Raw genomic sequence first — 21,382 nt, 5'->3', positions numbered from 1 at the left:
TAGACGTTCCCTCGGTCTGTTAGGCTTGTATGTACCCTGTTCTCCCTCTTGCTGGGGCTACTGTCCTTGAGTCGAGGAGCTATGGGATTCAGGATTTTGAGAGAGCTTGACGTCCTGTCTCATGATGCTGGTGACTAATCACTGAAGTCCTTAGTCGCTGTAGACTGTGCTAGCTCAGGTCATCACTAGCTTGGGGCACTTTACACCACGCTCCGTTGCCCAGGTATAAACATGCTTTATGTCACCATATGCACACGTCATACGCAACCGCTTTCTCCTGTGCAGAGTGACCAAAAGCTGCAAACCTGGCCAAAGCTCTTGTGTTCTCCCTTTGTTCCATGCTGTGAGCAGATAATGGGATTTGCCATTGCAGAATGAGCAGAAAATCTGGGCTGCTTGGGCAGTTGCCCTCTGTGATTTTGCCCAGGCCCTCAGTGCTGCTGGACCATCTCCCTAGCAGCCTTGCTGCCATGGCAGTATGATTTTTAGGGGTTCCCTTGGCACCCCTTGCTGATCACTGCCTCTGCCTCTATGGGCGGCTGTTGGAATGGCAGCTCTGGTGGCTGCACAAAAACTCAAGATTAATTATATTCTCTATATCGATTTTTCTTTCTTCTCTTGCCCATGGTTGTCACGCTCAGTGAAGATCAATTTTTGTTGAAAGTATTTATATTTTTATTTGGTTGCCTGGATCCAGCATTTCTCCTTTCCCAGGATAAAGCATTGCTATACATTTTCACTCTGCATGATGAAGAGTTGATGTGAAGAGTGGCTCTGAGAAGGAGATGTCTTCTCCCTGTTCTCACCATCAGATTCCAAAGGTGGAAAGCTCAGGATGGGTAACCAGGCCACCACAAAGTGAGCATAGAAATATGATCCAAATCTTTTATTTATTGCTCAATGAGACCTCAAGATTCCCTTGACTCCTGGGCGGGACAAAAGGAATCTGGTGCCAAACACGCTTGGTTTAAATGAAAACCATTCCTCAACAGGGAGTCTGGGGTAGGAGGAAGGAGAATAAAAGGAAAGAAAATGGGGAGGAAGGAGACAACTTATTTAAGGTGCCAAGTCTAAGGAGCTGGCAATGAAGCAGAGGGATGTGTCCTCTTGCTTTGTGTGGCGGTGGCTGCTGTAGTCCTTGTACGTGCCACACAGTGTCAGACTGACACACAGCCTCCAAAAGATGAAACCAACTGTAGGGGTTGCAGATAGTGATAGATGGGCTCAGGGATCTCATTAGGACTCTCTGCCAAACCCATAAAAGCTCTGCCACAAGAAGGAGCTGTTTTAATTGCGCTGCTGCTATTCTGTTATACAGTATCAACAGTTATTCTTAATGAATATGGGGGTCAGTGAAGCAGGTCTCCAGGGCTGGGTTTCCAGTGGGTTAGTGCAAACAGAAAGCAGGAGGAAGCACTAATGGGTCGATGCTGTAAGAACTGGCATAAGGTCTGGCAAAGCCCTGAAGAACTGCATATATCTTGGCTAATCTTCTTTATTTAACTGCAGCTCTGCAAGTGGGAGAAATGTATGACAGCTAGAAACTATCCTAAATGCTAGTCCTAGATAGCCTTTGATCCTGAAGAATGAAGCACAGGCCATCCTGGTAACTAGCCCTCCAGTTTCCTCCTGAAGACAATGGGTATTTTTATACTTCAAAAAGACTGGAAAATCATACTAGATTAGTATTTCATAGAACCATAGAGTGGTTTGGATCAGAAGGCACCTTTAAAGATCATCTAGTCCAACCGCCCCTGTGATGGGCAGGGACATCTTCCACTGGATCAGGTTGCTCAAAGCCCCATCCAACCTGACCTTGAACACTTCCAATGATGGGGCCTCCACAAATTCTCTGGGCAACCTGTGCCAGTGTTGCACCACCCTCATCATAGAAAATGTCTTCCTTATGTCCAACCTAAATCTACCCTCTTTCAGTTTAAAACCATCGCCCCTTGTCCTGTCACTACATGCCTTGGTAAAAAGCCTCTCTCCATCTTTCTTATCAGCCCCCTTTATATATTGAAAGGATGCAAGAAGGTCTTCCCAGAGCCTTCTCTTCTCCAGGCTGAACAACCCCACCTCTCTCAGCCTTTCTTCATCGAGAGATGTTCCAGCCCTCGGATCATTTTCATGGCCCTGAAATTTCTCCTTTTACTAACATATCAATGAAACTGCAGTAGGGATGGGAGCAGCCCTCTGTCTACATATGTCCCACATAGGTCTGTGTAACCTCTTACATTACTATTGATTTCTCAAATGTTTTTGGCTTCTCCTTCCTGTAATGAAAGACAGTGATAGTTAAACCCTTTTCTCTTACCTATCTGGTAAGCTTTCCAATAACCCTTCCTTCCTGACTTTTAAAAAAAAGAATGTAAGGGCACATATTGTTTCTTCTTTTGACTCTTCTCTGCTGCAGCTGGTTTACTGAAAAAAGAAACTGTCATTTCACAGGGTCTGCAATGTTCATTTTTTGCTTTATAGAATTCCATCTGAGCTTCTTGTGCAATGCTAAAAACTAAGACTTGGAAACTGAGCTTCCAGCAGGAGGAGTGCAGCAGGCCAAGGATAAAAAGCCCACTAATTAAAAAAGCAAAAAACAGTACAAATCCAGGTTTCCCAGCTTCACCTACAAACCTATCCCAGCATAGCCTTTCATGTTGCCACCCTCCTCTGCTACCTTTTGGCCTCCACAGACTGACTGGGTGCCTCTTGCCATGAGTGATGGGGTGGTTGCAGGGGGTGGGCGGCTGCCTCTGGTCCCACACACAAAGTCCTGCTAGGTATGTCCAGGCAAAACAGCCCATCCTTTTCCTGCCCTGCTCCTGCTGTCAGTACCCCTGTTGCTCCAAGAGCTTTAACCTCTGAGCTTCCATTGCAGATAAACTTGGTTTTGGCTTCCACCGTGCCTGCAAACCCTGAAGGAATCACGTAGAGTGATACCCACTTATAAAAGCATGTAACTAGTGGTTATAAAATACCCCACTTCTGTTGAGCAGTGAGAACTGTTTCGAGGACCACAAAGCTTTCAGTTGATGGAGTTTCTTTCATTCTTCTCCCCTGGTTCTTCACGTATAAAATGAACCCATCCCTAAGCCCAGTGTATGGCATGATATTTCTGCTCCTACTGCCCTGAAAGTGCTTTGGTTATTTCCCCACTTTGGGGATTACTGAGGCACCTTCAGCTGCTGTCTAGTTGTACAGAGTTCAGTTCCCTAAGAATGTATAAAGTCACTTATATTTGATAACTAGCAGCTGGAATTTGATTTTTGTAGCTTATCCAAATGGCTTGTGTTCATATTTCCTTAACCCAGTGTTTTTACAAGAAAATTGAAATACCTACCTAAAGTAAAACTACACAGATGATCCATGAAAGTTGGTGTAATCTTATTCCTACCGATGGCTTTAAACAGCAAAATCAGAGAAGGGCAAAGCGCAAGTAAAAGGAGTTATATTTAGGCTGCAGGTTCTTACTTTTGAGCTTGAAATCTCAGGACTGATCATGAACCTGCCTGGAGTGATGAATTTCCATATACAAGACGCAGCTTTGAAATATTTTTCAAAGTCTTATGTTTGAACGGTGGAAAACCAGAGATGAGAAGGCAGTTTCTAAAGGAGAGAGGAGAGGCCTCTCTGTCACACTGCGCCTTTCATCTCCAAACACAAAGGACCGACATACAGAACAAGAGCCAGCGTAAGCCGAGCCGCAGCAGCTCAGCCCAAGGTTGCAGCCTGGTATTGCCTCCCTCGCAGCAGCCCTGAGCAAAGAGCATGGCAAGGGAATGGGAACAGGACACACCGGGATATTGCTTGGGACTGCTTTCCCTGTCTCCAATGATTTACATCTCGGAGGCTTTCAGAGACAGAAGAGGTATTTTGTATTTAAAAGTCACTGTCTTCACTAATGAGTTTCAAAGTTTCATGCTAAAATGCAAATTTTCACCTACAACTTATGCTGGATTTTATTCAGAAGTGCTCAGCAAAAATCAAGATTTTAGGAACAGATGCATTTAAAGACCCCAGCGCCACCACTAAAACAGTATCAGCACGTTGTCTTTGTAACACATACGTGACTCTGCCTCTGGTATTTCTGTTCTTGCATGCTTTTCCGAGGTGTCACAACTTTCTGTTGGTACTCACAGAGCCTGAGATTCATGCACTAACCTGTGGAACACTTTGAATTAGGGGATGCTTGTTTCTGACTGGGTAAAAAAAACCCAACCTTCCCTCAAGGGATGCAGTTTGCACCCACTCATTCATGGGGGTCTAAAGGAAATGTGCCCAAATACCAAGGAACAACGTGAATGTTGTCTTGGACCCCAAACCTCAGCATTTCTCAAGTTCTGTGTGAAACCAACCTTACTGCATGGGTTTCCACATTTATTTCTCAGACAAAATTTGCCCTGAAATGAAATAGGATTTTTAGAAGCCAGAGGGGATTCCAGCCAAGAAACTAAGATAATGTTCATCAGCAAAATTTGACCCAAGGCCTCTTACACCTGTGTTATATATCAGAAAAATTCTTCCCAGAGAGCCATTCCCCACAACAGCTACTGCTTATTGTTCTGCATTTTGCCATAAGCCAAGTTCATAAATGCATTTTTAATTGATGTAATGGAAGACTTGGAATTTTTTGGGAAAAAAAGGATTATAGTTCCTTCAATTATGCTGAAATATCTCAGATAATTTTAAATAGGTGTCTTCTAGAAGGCTTTGCTATTTCTTCATTTTTAATACTTACCATAAGCTGTTTCAGATGGGAGCTCTTTAAAAGTCAGAGCATCAATAAAAGGTTGTTAAAAGCAGGCTAGCCTCTGGTTAGCTCTGGTTTTTGCTAAAGCTGTGTTACATTACTGAATGCAGGTGTGTGTATGCACCTGTGTGTTGGTGGATATGCATGTAACTAACAAAAAATGCATGAATAAAAAATCATCTGCTACTTGTCTGCTGCTTACTGTACAGCTTAAGTGCTTCTGCAATACCAAAAACACGAGTTTTTCCAGCATGTGAGAACAAGCAAGTGAACTTGCCTGACAGACAGGAAGCAAAATCTGTTCGTGAAGACAGACTGACAGTTCAAGTGCAGGGAAATGGGAAAAGGGTAATCCAGGCTCCCTTTTAAGTTTGCTTAATAATAAGGTTTTCTTCTCTTCTGAGAAAATCAAAGATTACGTTCACACAGGTAAGGGGCTTTTTTAATTTGATTGTTTTAGCTGGGCTTCTTTATGCAATTTTCCATTTGATTTAATTCTATTTAGTATGATAAATGCTGCTTAATCTGAAAATCTTCTTTTTTTCATTTTCATGTATGAAAAACAGAGATGAAAGATTAGCTTCTAGTGACCTGCATCAAAATATAATTTGGCTGGAAATGAAATGAATTTGGATTTAGCTGTATCTCCCGGATAGTTTTGCTGCAACAACAAATCTTCATAAAGTTAAGCTGCCTCTGCTCAAGGAGTGGAAGAGGTGTGTTCAGCTGAGCTGTGAGAAGCTCCTGCGGTCTCTGCCCTGCCTGTGTGTGTGTCTGACTGGAGTCAATGCCATCAGATCCTCAAAATGTAAAGGAATTGAGGATTTTAAAGTAAGATTACTGCAGCAGCTTTTCATGGTTTAATTATTTTATATTGGAGGCTGCTGAATGATGCGTTCGGTGAGCTGATTGCTTTTCAGAGAGCATTAAAAGATTTAGTTGCTCCCTGTTTCAAACATTTGGAAATTTTCGCGCTGGGATTGAAGGAACCTGTGGAGCAAATCGTGTCTCTCCCCGAGCGCTGGCGGCTCGCTTCCTTGGTAGCTTGGGCTGTGTGGAAGGAATTGTGACAAAATGTAATTATTTTGGATTTAAGCTTTGTTGTAACTTGGTCTGTGTTTTGTCTCCCAGCTGTATAAAACGCAATATGGTGGGTTTTCTTAATCGGTAAGTATTAGTGGCAAGTATTAACGGAGCATTTTCCCCCTGCTCTGCTGGTGGCATCGGTCTTGCTGGGTGCCCGCTGCCGGGGCCGGTGGGGAGGCATCGCCCCTCAGTGCAGAGCAGGGGTCTCGGGGTGGACGTCTCTTCAAATCCGGGCGTCCTCATCTACCTCAGGGCATTAGCTGCAGCGCAGGGTAATGCAGGCACTGAAATAGCAATGCAGGCAACTTACGTGCCATCGCCTGCTCCCTTCCTCGCTGCACCCTTGTGCGACCGTAGCTGCTGGAGTTGCCGTCCATCCTCCTCCTCAGTGGGGAAATATCCAAATACCGCGTGTCCCAAGAGCAAAGGGTTCTGCTTACAATATTGCAAAGATAACATGAAAGGTATTTACAGAAAAACTAATTTTTTTTTTGATAGTGCACAGGAGGAATAAGCGGTCATAAAAATCTCCTTGCGTCAAGGTACCTTTGACTGACACCCCCTCCCCAAGTCGCTGCCAGCTGGCCCTGCAGCTGGGCATGGCCGCGGAGGAGGCTGTCTGTCAGGCTTGAGGGGAGCTTGGTATCGAATAGGAGGGACTGGCGTTTACTGAACAGTTAAAAAATTCTTGTCAGCACAACTTCAAGTGCTATTAATTCTATTGTCATTTTCCCCTGTACCAATTACAAAAAAACCCTCAGTGACTTTTCCCTGAGGATCTACTTAGACCCCATTTTTTTTAGAGCCAGAAATAGAATCATAGAATCATAGAATCATCGTTTAGGTTGGAAAAGACCTTTAAGATCATCCAGTCCAACCATTAACCTACACTACCAAGTCTACTCTAAGCCAGTCAAGGGTAGACTACACTAAACCATGTCCCAAAGTGCCACATCTACCCATTTTTTGAACACTTCCAGGGATGGGGACTCCACCACCTCTCTGGGCAGCCTGTTCCAATGCTTGACTACCCTTTCCGTGAAGAAATTTTTCCTAATTTCCAACCTAAACCTCCCCTGGCGCAGCTTAAGCCCATTTCCTCTCATCTTATCGCTAACTACATGGGAGAAGAGCTCAACACCCACCTCACTCCAACCTCCTTTCAGGGAGCTGTAGAGAGTGATAAGGTCTCCCCTCAGCCTCCTCTTCTCTAGGCTAAACAACCCCAGTTCCCTCAGCCGCTCCTCATAAGGCCTGTTCTCCAGACCCTTCACCAGCCTTGTTGCCCTTCTCTGGACACGCTCCAGCACCTCAATAGGGCTCACCAATGGCTGCTGCCGCCTGCTGCTCCCCGCGCCTGGCGGGGACGCCTGCCGCGCCGCTTGTGGAGCTGACAACATCCACCTCCACCTATCTCCGTCTCCTCTTTGCCAAATTTCCTCCCGTTACCTGGCCCCGGACCCCGCCCTGTGACAGCTGAACATCCCCCGAGCCGTCTGCCTGCTCCTCCATGAGCCGCCCTCGTGCGCGGCGGTGGTGGCTGCGCAGCTCAGCGCTCAGCTGGGCATGGCCGAGGCGGGCGGCGGGAGAGCTCTGCCTCACCGCCATGGCTGAGGCAGGCTCAGCAGGACGCAGAGGCCTGTCGGGAGCCTCCAGAGCCACGCCGAGGCACTCCGAGCTGGAATTGCATTAGTTTCTGATTTATTTTTTTGTTCAAGTCCTCTTACTTTTATTTCCTTGTTCAAGTCCTCTTACTTGGGAGACACAACCATGCCCTGGGGGTGGCTCGTGTTGTTCACGCACAGATCTTGGAGATAGTTTATATCAATTGCGCTCTCCTCTCCCCAAAGTGTTTTCTCATGGTCCTTCTGGAGCGTCAGCTGTCTCACCAGCACTTCCCTACAGGGCCGGTAAACTAACAAAAGATCGGTAGGTTCGTAAAGTAGAAGTTAAGGTGGTGTTTCCCCACATTCTGCCTTAAAGTTTAGGTTTCTGAGATGACTGCTTTTTCTCCCCTTGTGGGGTTTGCAAGGCCTGTCTGATCAGTGTTTAGAAGAAGCCCGAGTGTCTGACAAGCCTTTTGAAAACAAAGGAAAAACCGAGTTGTCCTCTCTCTTTCCTTCAAATGTAGCCCTAACGCCAGAGCACATTCTTCGATAGGATGTCTCCTGCTCCTCACCATATAGATATGGCACCCACTCATATTGCGGGGCAAGGAAGAAATGAAATTCCCAGCACTCTAAAGCCATACAATGCACTTTTAGTTCTTTTGAATTCTAATCTTGGAACTTCATTCAATCCTCTTTTAGTGTGGATTTCACTCGCTAAGCCATAATAAAATGGATACATCTAATAATTTCTTTGAATTTGATTCCACTTGCTCTTTCTCTTTCCTAAGCAGCTTTTTGTGTCATGAAAACAATGGTCCAGTATGTATTTAATAGTTCATCTGTTTAACAGTTAATCTCATGATATTTTTCTGCATCTGGAGGAAAATACCCAGGACAATAATGCTGGCTAATAATGTCAAACTGATGAGCAAAAAAATAGCGCCCACATTCTCAGTTGATGATGTGGCAAAGATCAAGAAATTCTGCAAAGCTCAAACTGAAGTAAGTTATAAATTGCACTAATACTGGCTAATGGATAATGAGATTCCATGCTAGTGTTGGTAATGTGCAATGTAAGTGTTTGCTGTTTCTTAAATAGGATATCTTTGACCATTTAAGCAAGTCTTTAGCACCAAACATTCATGGCCATGAGTATATTAAAAAAGCCATTTTGTGTATGCTACTGCAGGGTAATGAGAAAGTTCTCAACAATGGGACACGCATTAAAGGAGACATCAATATCTTATTATTAGGTAAGAGCATGTAGAGTTAATAGTGCATTGATAAGTTATTTTATTATCCCCCCTCCTCATCGTGCCAGTATAGTTCTGTTATGCAATATTAGCAAGAAAATAAAAGCCAACCCAGTACAAAGACTCATTTTGTCTTATACAAGAATGTTTGTTAGTGTCTTAGGATCAATTTATTTTATCCTTGGGCACATTTTTACAATTATTTCTGTTTTGTCCCAGACTTCCCTATTTACTTGACATCTGTTCTATGTTTCTAACTAGTGCTGGCATGATGCGCAATTGAGTCTAATCCTGCACTGTTCATTCAGGCGAGACACCCACTGATTTCACGAATGGGCTTCAGTTTATCGCTCAAGTTGATGGAACTATTCTACTTCTGTCACTTGTAGGCACAGTGGCTGTTCAGTTGTAACTTCATTCCTAAATACTTTGTTTTCAGTACCCATAATTAAGTTACATTAGCCTGACAATGCTAACCTACTACATAACATCTCCTGGCAGAGGTGTCAGCTTCCTTGCATAAATCAAGCTCGCTATTTCTCTACAGAGCTTCAATCAAATATTTGATAACTTGCTTTAAAAATAGATTAACCTAAAATAATAATCCTTTTCAAACCTTCCTGTTTGAGTATGTCTTTTCTCTCCTGAAGAGGGCAACTTGCACACTTACCTATTGGCAGTACTGAAATAACGCTTCATCCACACCGCACTACTATGGCATTTTAACCACGTCAGTACAGGTGGGATCTGTTATCCAACATCCCCTTGTCAAAAGCACTTGCCCAGCACCTGAATTACCTCGCTGTGTATCCAAATATAGCACATGTGGAGCCACAAAAATTCAAAGCAGTTGTATAATGGCACTCAATGACATGCTAATGGATCTGCTGCGCCTTGCAATCCAAAGGACTGTGTATTAAAGCTTTAATAAAGCTGAAAGTTGGTCCCTTAATAAAATACAAAGCTAAGTTGGACATAGGCATACTTCTTTGAAATTTGGAATGAGATCTTAAATTAAAAAAAAGAAAAAAGTTTTTATGTTGGGAAGGTTCTGAAGCAAGAACTCTAACAAAGAAAGTATATTTTGAGCATTTCTATCTGATTTATTGAAACATTAGGATTTCTGAGGATGTCTTTAGTACCTACCTGTGTTACAGTAGTGTCTGGAGGGGTGTTAGGTATGTAATAATAGCCTAGTAATATAAACTTTTCCTTAAGAAAACAGTTGTGGTTCCTATATAGATATATATACACTCCTCACCTTAGCAATGCCAGCTTCTCTTTCTTTTCTTTCCAGTTTGAGACTGAAATGAACAATTGCAATCCATCTCATACACCAGTGCCATTGATGTAACCTTACAACTAGCTAAAGCAATTTAGAAGCTAATCAGTGGTGCAAGATTTCCAAGTTTGCTAAGTCTTGGGAGCATTCTGGAGGGGAAATGCTGGAAAAAACAAACTAAAATTCTATAATGCGGAGGACTTCTTACCAGAGCCCTTCAACTTTGGGAACTTTAAGTCTCAAGTGCCTGTCTCTGTTAATGCTTTGTATTCTTTCAATTGCCTGAACCTGTGCTTTTGGAGATGCTGGTGGAGCATGGCAGGCTCCTGTACCTGGAGTAACAAGTGGTGCTGATCTGATTTGCTCATGATTTTCTCCTGTTAAACTGAAGTTGAACATTACACCCTTATGACATTTATATGGAAGCTGTGTTTTTGAATAACGTATGAAATAAAAGGCTGCAAGCTTAGAAAAAAATGTACTAATGATGTCTCAAGGTACTTACAAGGTTTAAGTGAATGTTTTAAACTTTGGAACTTTTGATCCTTGTTACTTGAAAAGAGGAAAAACTTTGACACTTCTCAATATCCACATCAATATACTCACAACATACTTGCAACATTGTCAGAGGCATTTTCTTCCTTTTACAGGGAAGGAGCTTAGAAAGCACTGCATAAAAAATACTTATGACAAAGATCAAATGTTAACTTAAAAAAGCTGGCTGTAACTGCCTTTCAGCTGCCTGGCGAACTGTGGTTTTTGAGACCACAGCCCCGGGCTCCCCTGGAGTTAGCAATAGCAGGGTTAGCAGCCCCTGACCCATCAGTGGGGAATCCTGGCTCTCCTGCTCCCACCACCTTCATCCAGCTATTGAGGTCTGTCTGCCAACAGCGATGAAGCCGACGGCTGTTGGACTTTGGGGGCCAAGGGGGAAGAAGTGTCTTGGTGACAATTGTGGCTGTGGCGGAGCGGCACTGCCAGAGGTCCTGGGTTTGCTCCCACCGAGTGCCGTGTCCCTGCTTGCGGCTGCTGGACTAAACGGCACCGTCAGGGCAGCAAAACATCAGACCAACAAACAGGTACTGGTGAGTTGCCTTTTCTCCATCTGATTTGACAGCAATTTACTCTGTGCTCTTACTTAAGCTTCCTAATAGTCCTGATTTAACTGTCTTTCCAACAAATTGAGGAAACTGACTTCCCATTTCCCAGGAGTATTTGGGCAATTAATTGTAAAAATACTTTGTAAGTGCAAGAACATTTATCTCATTCAAGTTCATTCCTGCCAGAGCTTGAAAGTACTAAGATTCAAGTTCACGGGAGCGATTAGCCCCTGACATCATCAGCAAATATTTAATGACTATCCCTAACGCCCAGCGCAGAGGTCTGGGCCTGCATCCTGCAGCCCCTGGCTCCGAAGGGGGTGACCATGATGCTCCTCCTGTCCTCATTTCTTTTGCACATCCATGGAGAAGAGTCAGGGCTCCGGCTGCTGGGACCCACAACATTTCCCCTTCCGTAAAAGTTTTGTACTGCACACCTGTGTATTTGCATGGGGTTGCCGTGTTGTTAAACGTAACTGAAGCTTGAGGTTTAATGACAAATAAGCCCTGCTGCAGCTGGGAAACCACCTTTGGTGAGAGTAATCCTGCTAATGTGTGGCTCCATCTGAGATAATCCAGACCCTTAGGAGTGCATGGCTACGTCTTACACCATGACTCTTGGGAGGGATGTGTGAAAAATATTCTGACTTCACCAGTAGCTACTTAAATTTCAAATACTTTCAGCACCCCTTGTGACAAAAGCCAGAAGTGGTGGGGAAGGAGAGGATGTTTGCTGCACTCCTGTTTAATAAACTAAGGGAAGTCACGCACTCACAGGTACTGTACAAGTTATTCAGCACAAATTAATCATTCATATATATGCTGAATAAAATGGTAGTAAAGAAAGGTCAGGATTTCTCTACTCCTTATTAGGCTATTTAATTTTTTCAGTGCTCTAAAACCAGTGTGCAAAAAGCTTTGGCCCTACAGCTGAAAGATGGCAAAGTGCTCTGCTTTCTCCTTTAAGAGGTGATCTTTGTATTGCAAAATATTCCCTAAACCACTTCCACCATCAGCAGGGGGTTGCCACGAAGGCAGTAGACAGCAGCTGTAACTGCTGATTAAGAAACTGATGCTCAGCCTTGCATTTCCAAAGATATCAAACTTTCCGTCTTTTGAGCTCTAAAACCCTCCTGTTGTGCAATGGGCCCCGCGCGCCCGGCTGCACGCTGCGTGCCCGTGTGCGCATCAGCAAGCACCCATGTACCCGATCTCCTGCACGCCGTCCCGTGGGTGTTTTTGGTAACAAAGCCTTGAAATGGTCTTGATGCCACCTAATAAGAAATGGGAAAGTGGCTTATAGCTGAAGAATATTTGTGGAATGGGGAAAAAAATCATTTTTAGCCCACCCAGTCCTAGTCCACCAGATCATTGAGATGCTGTGGGAAACAAGTGAGGAAACAAATATGCAAGTGAGCCCAACCACAGCAAATCTGAGAGTGATCTGACACACCTGTGAAGCGGTTTGTGCAATATGGGTATAAATCAAGGCAAGTGGAAGCCAAGATAACTTGTTCTTAGGAAAGCAAGTGGCACCACCTAATGCACTCAGGCGTGATTATGGCGTAAATGAAAGGATTTCCATGACTTTGCTAGCACAAAGGGTGGAGTGGCTTGCTCATTTGAAGCCCAGGGGGAAAAAGGTAAATAAACCTCTGGGGGAAAAAAAAGAGTAAATAAACCTCTATTCCTATTCCTTCTTCCCCCACATTTCATTTCAGCAATACCTTTGGGGTTGGTGGGACCACATTCAAAATGGATGCATCTGTGGCTATTTGTATTTCTCAGAAATTCAAATTTGTTCCAAAGCTCAAGATTCACTCTTGGGGGGGGAAGGTAGTTGCCAGCCAGTGCTCTGCAGGTCTTTCATGGACAGGCATGTAGCCAGCGGGTACATTCGATGTCACCCAAATTGCTATGCACATTCCCACGGTGTGACTGCATGGGGACCTGGCCAGGAAAACCAAAGTGGGGCAGAACATGGCGACAAGGCAGCCTCGCTTGTCCTGGCAAGGGGGATTGGGTGCGGGATGGGGACTTCCCTCCCAAGGGAGGAGGACAAATATTTATATTGGTCTTCAGTGGCTCTGTGAAACAGAGCATTGGTCTCCCTCTGTTCCTCCAACAAATCCTCCAAGGCAAGAATGACTCTTATTTATTGCCCCCAGCAGCAGCCTGTGCAGGGAAGAGCTCTCCATAGGGTCAGTGGAGCTGGCACCACAGGGTACAACCACTGGCTTTGTGCCTGGCAGAGGTCATGGAAGGGGTTACGCTTCCAAGTTTTTCTTCAGTCTTCCAGCGACCAAGTATGTTTTGTGTGATCCTTGTGCCAGTGCAGCCACTGCATCGCCCTGGCTGCAGCATACCCTGCTTATGAAAAGCAGAGCAAACTGGTGGGTTGCTGAGCGGGAGGAATTGTTCAGGCTTCGTGTTGCAAAGAAGCATCTGTCTGCCTGGGAGACATGGCCTGTAGACTACCATGCAGTGGCCCATAGTGGGTATTCACTATCTCAATTTAATTTTCCTTTTTTTTCCTTAGAGGTTTTTTCCCCTTAAGGAAATGCATATTTTCTTATCCCAGCAGCTTTTCTTTTTCCATTCCTCCCAATCACACACATTAATGTTTAAGCATGATCCTGCAGTTGTCCTGAGTGCCTGCAGAGGTTGTTCCTTAACCAGGTGAGATGATAAATACTTTCATTTTCTGTTTCTCTCCTTACCTTCAGCTTACCCTGACAAATATTTTCCAGTGACGAAGGCATGACAGCAGCAGCGAGAATGAAGCCTGACTCTTCTAAGTGGCAACAGAGACTCCTACCACAGTTACTAAACTAAAGTTTATTAAACAACTTAATAACTACCAAACTAATAGCTTACTTAACAAACTAAACTGAAGTTGCAATGTTATTTTATGTAATTCATAACGCTCTGTTCTGAACAAGCAAACATCATTTACACAAGTGAAAGCTGCCTCCAAACCCAAGTGTTCACAACATGATGAGAAGTATGAAAAAAAAAAAAAAGCAATCACAGATGAAGAGGGAGACGTGCTGCTGACAAGATTTGATCTGGCTTTTTGTAGCATAGACTGCATGGATCCAGATGGTGTTAAAAAAAAAAAAATAAAGGGCAAATGCACATACACAGAGCTCTAGCAGAACAAGATGGCTGGTTCTAGTTACGTATTAGTAACTGCTAGAGAAATGCTATCATTAGGAAGTCAATCAAAATGTTCCATCCAATTGTTTAGAGATAAGATTCAAATCTGATAAAGAGCATACAATCTTTTTTTTCCCATGAGTATTACACTGGAAGAGCAATCATGTTTATGTATTGTATGATTAAGCATTGCAACCTGGGGAAACAATAAGGTTTGATTTTGTTCCTTTTAGGTTCCAGACACTCAAGCTAAACTTCCTTGACGCTATTTTGTTTTCACAGTAGGTGAAGTCAAAGGCAGAGATCAAGCATGGACCATTTCATCTCAACTGGAAGGAGTTTAGGAACTTGTGAGCAAATGAAGATGAAAACTGGAATGGAAACCTGTCTGCAAGCTTTACGATACCATTTATAGTGTACATGTTGTACATAATGAACTTTGACTGGGGGCAGGGGGGAGAAAAAAAGCATTCCATGAAAAAATAGAAAAGGTGGCAACAGTGATGGTTTTGAAGAAGTTTAATACAAAGGAGAATGATCCATATGCACTCCAGAAAATCATTAATTTGGGATTAGGAGGAGTGATCAGTCTGAATTGCTGTGGTGGTTTGGGTTGTTTTTTTTTTTTTCCTCCAGCTCATTCTCTTGATGCTCAGAAAGGAGAGCAGCCACGTGGAATCTGTCTGCTGCAAAAAATTCATAATCTTCTTGCACAAAATGAATTATTAAAACTTGACTTTAGGCCTGTCTTTTGTAATAAACTAGAATATATGAAAGAAGTGGGAAAATGAGATCACCATATATTTAATTTCTTCATAATTTCATAGCACAATGTGAGCAAAATAGAGATATTTTGCCATTACTGGATCAAATACTACAAAAGTCTCTAAGCAACAACTCTAGGTTTAAGAAACAGTGATTGATTGCATGACTGTTCAGAAAATGCAATTTATTTGGTGGTTATCTTCTCCTTTTGAGACGTGAATCACTGTACTACCGGCACTTGAAGACAGCTTGAAAATGCAGTCTAAGTAGACAGGAGAATTAAGATCCCATTTATGAGAATCAAAGGTACTTTAACTCACACGTGGCATGTGTGCCTTAGCAAAAGTCCCCGAGTTCTAATAACAATGGAAAAGGAGAGCTGTGAAAAAAAAAAAAAAAAAATATGGAGAAATACCACTTCTCTGTTCTGATCTGCACCTAAAAAAACCTGACAACTCGTGACTCCTGCCCTGCACCCTGGAACTGTTCCTGCCTGGCATGGGTGGTATGAGACACCTGACATGCTTAGCTGAAATAAGAGAGCTAGTGTCTAGGATCAGTCCCTTTTCTGCATTTAGACAATGCAGTGCCAGCCAGGCTATTAGACATTATGATTCAGCTATTTGCTACTTGTGCAAAAGCTAGACTGAGCAAGCTGATCCGTGTGATGCAAATATCAATGAAATTGGTCTACTTTGCCTATATCAGGAATATGAGGCTGTGTATACTGTTTAGCATAGATATTAGGTGGCATGCCTAAAAAGATTTTCTGCAGTGCTGAGATTCTTGAAGACAGACCGGGAAGTAGCTAGACCAACAACCTACCTTTTTTTTTTTACGCCAAACCTGAGCCACTGACTTGAATGTTGGGGTTGTTTTTTATTTTATTTTTAAGCCCATGCTGTGACTCCTGATAGACTCAGCAGTGGGGAATGAGTCATGCACACAGCTTAAATACAGTGTGCACATACTCTGCTGGCTCCAGCTGTACAGCTAGTCTGGAGCCTGGAAGAGGAGGCGCAGAGAAGACAACATTCACTTAAGCCTGGGTCTTTGCTGGTGGGGCAACTGGGTACCAGCAGAGACCCACACTCGAATGAAGGACGGGAGCAGGGCAGTTGACCTGAGGAGTCAACATCCACCGCTGAAGCCCTTGTTCTGCATATTGTGGGAACGCAATAATAGCCTTTCTACAGTAGTCCTGATCTGCAGAGAATGGACTGTGCCTGACCTGCATGGCTCCAGGGATGTAGGCAGAGCAAATCCCTGTTGCAAACTATAACCTGAATTACCGCAATGTGAGCAGGACAGGAAAGAGAAGTGGAACTTTGTGCAGATTTTACACTGGTGGGTTTTACTATCATTAGCATCTCGGTGACTTCATACGGAGAAGCTTACATTAAAGATTTTTAGTAAAAATTTCTGTGAACACCCAGTAAACACCCAGTCTTTCTGTGAAGGGCTGCCACCTCATGTATGGTGCTCTGACTGACCAATGCAGTACCTGATCTGCTATGAACATCCATATTATCTGTAAATGTGTCAAATGTATGTCTCCAAAATTAAGCTGTTTCATTAAAAATAATAGATGCAGTCCTAATAACCATGTAGGAAAAGTCTTTGTAAAGCAGGGAAGATTCACCTGGGCTGGTGAATCTTTGCTGCTGCTTTCACAAGAGGTGACCATTACTGAGGCATTGCAACTTCAACCAGCTAAATTGGAAATCCAAGTAAAGCATCTATTCTTAAAGAAGAAAACTCCAGTTGAAATGCTTCATTTCCTAAACCGCATATGTATTTTTAATCTCTCGCATTCTTTCTTCACAGAAAAAGACCATCACTGTAAGACAGTTGTGGCACACCTTTTGTAAGAAAAATGCATTTGTTCAGGAACTTGAGCTAGTAGTATAAATTTTGTGGTATACAATAAAGTGCAATATTGAATCTGATGTTGGACTTCCTGAGTAATTTTTCTGCATTGAAAATTGAATAAAAAAGTGTTTTCCTCTTGAGTATTTTTAGATCAGTTAATGACATGAATAAAACCTCAGTTGCTTTTGGCTCTGTGGAACCTGCACACCACTGAAAAGTGAGTTGTTCTTATGCACTGACTGGGAGATTCAGTTTTGAAGTGTGCGCCTCTCTGATTCCTGATTGAAATGAGTAAGCAGAAGCTAAGGTTTTTTTCCCCATGGAAGTTTACCATTTCAGGATATACCCTATGGAATTTGTGTCTTGTACAATGTATTGTAATATATTGCTCTATGTATTAAGCTTTCTTCTAGTGAAAGCACAAAAGAGTTTACAGTTCAGGTAGTATTTATGCCATTTCATGTAATCTGTAACATATAAATGATGTCTGCAGTCACAAATCTATGAAATGCTCACTGTTTATAATGTTAAGTATTTTAGCCAGGGTCGAATTTATGAACAGTCTCATTTGTGTCTTCTTAACTCCATGTAAATCTATGTGCATATCTTAACTGAAGGCACATTTGGAGGATTATTTGCATGAAAACTGCTGATGAAGACATGTCAAAATAGGAAAGTTATTTTAAGACAGCTATAGTAGGATATCTTCCTATCCAGGATGTTTGTTAGCTCTGACAAATCTTTGTTAATTTTGTCTGGCTGTTTTCATGAATCTTTGGGTTCCAACAAAAGCTAATAAAACCAGCTATGAATACTTTAAATATAACTACATTTCAGAGAATATTAATCAGAGGAAGACTACATACGTAATGTCGGTACAGAGCCATTCACATTTATTGCTTTGTGCCATGCAGTAGCATTCAGAGGAAGACTAGTTCCCTCATCAAATTTCCATACATTTGAACTGCTCTTGCACAGAGTTAGGGTAAATTGCATGACGAATGTTATGATCCTCAACATCCATTCCAGGGAATCAAAGTAGCTGCTGACCTTTAAACGTGAACATATTCACATACCAGTCTACCAACCATCTGGTGTAACCTAACATTTCTATTACTGGCACTCCTGTCTCTTGCAGCTCCCCTCCAAAACACTGCAAATGTGATGATCTATGCCCACGGTGACTGCCATCTTCCTCTGCAAAGTGTCCTCAGGGAAGTACACTTTGCTTCCTCTGGCCCTTCTCCTATTCCCATACCTCCTCTGTTCTCCAAATCCCACTGAATTGTAGCCCTCCTTATCAAGGGTGTTAAGGGAGATGTCAAATCCAAGAGACCCAGGATCCCTCCTCCCCAGATGATGTACCCAGTCAGAATGGTCCCAGGTGATGTCTTCATCCCAGTCCCAGGGATGCAGCTGCTGCTCTTCCTGCTTGCAAGTCTGGCCTGTAGCAAGGTTGATTGTGTATCAAAGAGACAGACAGACACACACACAGAGGTCCCTAATGTGGGTGGCTGCACACACACAGAGCAGTGCAGGTAGCAGCACCCACCTATAATGCTACCTAAACTCACACAAGTGCAGACAGCCCTGTCCTCTTCCTCCCCTCCAGCTGATCAGAATGGAGGTTCTCTGATGAAAACGTGTGCCCTCCTTCTCCACATCCATAAGGACACCCACATTCACAGACCCCTTGAATGTTAGCGCGGCCTCTAAACTTGTTGAGCATCCATGCCTGGACCTGGGGCCCCTTAACTCATATGCAGGTCACCTCCTACTTGCCAAAGAGAGCAATGTGATGCTTGCTGGTGAAGCAGATGCATACATTCACACATTCATCACATAAGCACTCCCACAATCACAGACCCCTTGAATATTAGCACGGGCTCTCAGCCTGCCTAATATCCATGCCTGGACCCTGGGCTCCCTTGTCCCAACCACTGGCTCAGACCGAGTCCTCCAGATGTGGAAATGTTTCCTCCAACTCACCAACTAGTCCAGCTTGAAGTTTGCTGGTGAATTATACATACTGAGCTGACAGCCTTCTTGGGTGGCCCCTTCTTAACAGCTGTCTTCCTTCTCAGTTCATGTACATGGGCTTCCAGCTTAAAGGCAGGTTCACCATGCCACTACCTTATGTCCTCCCCAGGACATGACTGGGGCAAGAGAGGACTGATTTCTTGGAATTCCCCTGACAGCCAAGGTGCTGGCCCACAGGGAAGAGGAGGTACAGAGATTTTCTTCAAAATTTTGGAGCCAAGAAGACACTCCACAGTTGGTGTACCCATATCCAGGCAATATATTGCTGCCAAGCTGTTAGAATATGATGCTGGGGCACTTTGAATTGCCTTCCTCTGCATGGCCCATGTGCACAGAACGTCCTCTGGATCTTTGGAAACCTCATCATTGTCTAGAGCACTATAGATGACTTCCAGCACCACTAATTCTCTCAGGTACTGGATGCCTTCATCTGTGGTAGTCCACTTTCCTGGGGAGTTCACAAGATCTTCCTTGAATGGGTATCTTGCCCTCACACTTGAAAGGAGCCATCTCCAGACACTTCAAATTGCTGCCTCTTTTCCAATTCCTCTCTCAATTCCCTGGTTTCTAGCAAGGGATCACAGCTATTGGGCTTCCTTACCTTCCAGCTGCTGACTGTTGGCCCCATTATCCCAGTGTCAGAGCAGCCAGGCAGCAATCTGCTCACCTGGCTGGCGGCTGTAATCTTTCCATATGTCTCAAAGTTCTGATGAGGTCAGGGACCAGGTAGTTTCTGTTTCCTGTTTGAATTCTCTCGCTCCTTCCTCCAATTCCTGTGTTGAAGGACCAGCTTCTGGATCAGACCTTTGCTCTTCTTCCTCCCCCCTTACAAATCCATGATATGGACCCGCTGGTCTCCTTGTCCAATGTTTCCTTTTCACTACTGGGGTGATTATTGTAGTTGCTGTTGTTTGGGTCCCTATCTCAACCATGGTGTCCTCAGATGCAGTTTGGGTCCCTGCCTCAACCACAGTCCTCTGAGAGTACTGAACTGTGGCTCGATAGGCACAGGCCAGGCTCCAGTACAGTGCTAGAAGCTGCTGGTTTTCACTGGGGTAGGCAAGGCACCCTTCTATCTGGTGGCACGTCCGTTTGCCAGGGTTGCTTGCCTGTTCAGGTGTAAAGTCCCAGGTTATGGGAGGTGATAACCATCCTAGGAATCTGCCCAAACCCTTCCACACACCCTGCCACCCAGGGAGCGGCCGCCTCAAGGCACATTTCAGTATTGCCTCACCCAAAAGTTGTCTTCTCTTATACCAGGATGAGACCAGATTCCACAAAACCCATAATATGCCAACAGTATTAACCAGTATTATTAAAGAGCTCATATAAGTGTGAGCAAGGACCTCGGGAGCTTGCATAATAAAACCTTCCATATCAATCCCATGTAGGGAGAGGGAGACGTATTCCTTGATCTTCTCCACAAGCTAGCTCCCCAGCACAAGGCCACTAATGCCAGGGCAAAGCACATAGCTATTGTTTGTGCTAGTATGTTCCCAATCTCAGCAAAATAAAGAGATAAGCAGCGCAGCGAACAAACTCCATGACCCACACAGGAGATTGCCACTAAATAACTAATATAGCTATATCATGCTTAATACAAAACTGCCGTTGTCTTGTGCCCCATGTTGGGTGCCAAAAAGGACTGTGGTGGGTTGACCTTGGCTGGATGCCAGGTGCCACCAAGCTGCTCTATCACTCCCCTCCTCAGCAGGACAGGGAGAGGGAGGAGAAAATGAGATGGAAAAAAACCCCCGTGGATCAAGATAAAGGCAGTTTAATAAAAGCAAAGGCCACATGCAGAAGCAAAAGGAAAACAAAAATTTTTATTCTCTACTTCCCATCAGCAGGTGATGTCCAGCCACTTCCCAAGAAGCAGGGCTTCAGTATGCGTAGCAGTTGCTCCAGAAGACAAACATTATAAATAATGAATGCCCCCCCATTCCTCCTCCTTTCTCTTAGCTTTTATTACTGAGCATGACATCATATGGTATGGCATATCCCTTTGGTCAGCTTGGGTCAGCTGTCCTGGCTATGTCCCCTCGCAAGATCTTGCCTACTCGTGAGGGGGCAATGTTGGAGAAACAGCCTTGGTGCTGGTTATCAACACCTTTCTAGCTACAAATACAAAGCACAGCACTATGAGGGCTGTTATGTGGAAAATTAACTCCATCTCAGCCAGACCCAATACACACATGCAGAGGATTAAATTCACTAAAGAAATACAAACACACCCAGGTCTTGCCAGTTGCCAGCACTTAGACCTCTTATACACCCACATACAACTCAGTCCTTCCAGTTACTGCCACCCAGACCCACAGCCCGAGTGCCCGTGGCCTCTTCTCCAGTTGCTGGCACTTGGACCTTTCACCACACATACAACACACACACACCAGTCCTTCCAGTCACTGGGGTTTAGACCTACAAGCCCTACGGCCCACAGTCCCTCCAGTTACTGGCTCACA

This window comes from Pelecanus crispus, chromosome 2 (genome assembly GCF_030463565.1).
Source record: "Pelecanus crispus isolate bPelCri1 chromosome 2, bPelCri1.pri, whole genome shotgun sequence".
NCBI lineage: Eukaryota > Metazoa > Chordata > Aves > Pelecaniformes > Pelecanidae > Pelecanus > Pelecanus crispus.
The sequence above is the reverse complement of the archived record's forward strand: the minus strand, read 5'-3'. Positions refer to the sequence as shown.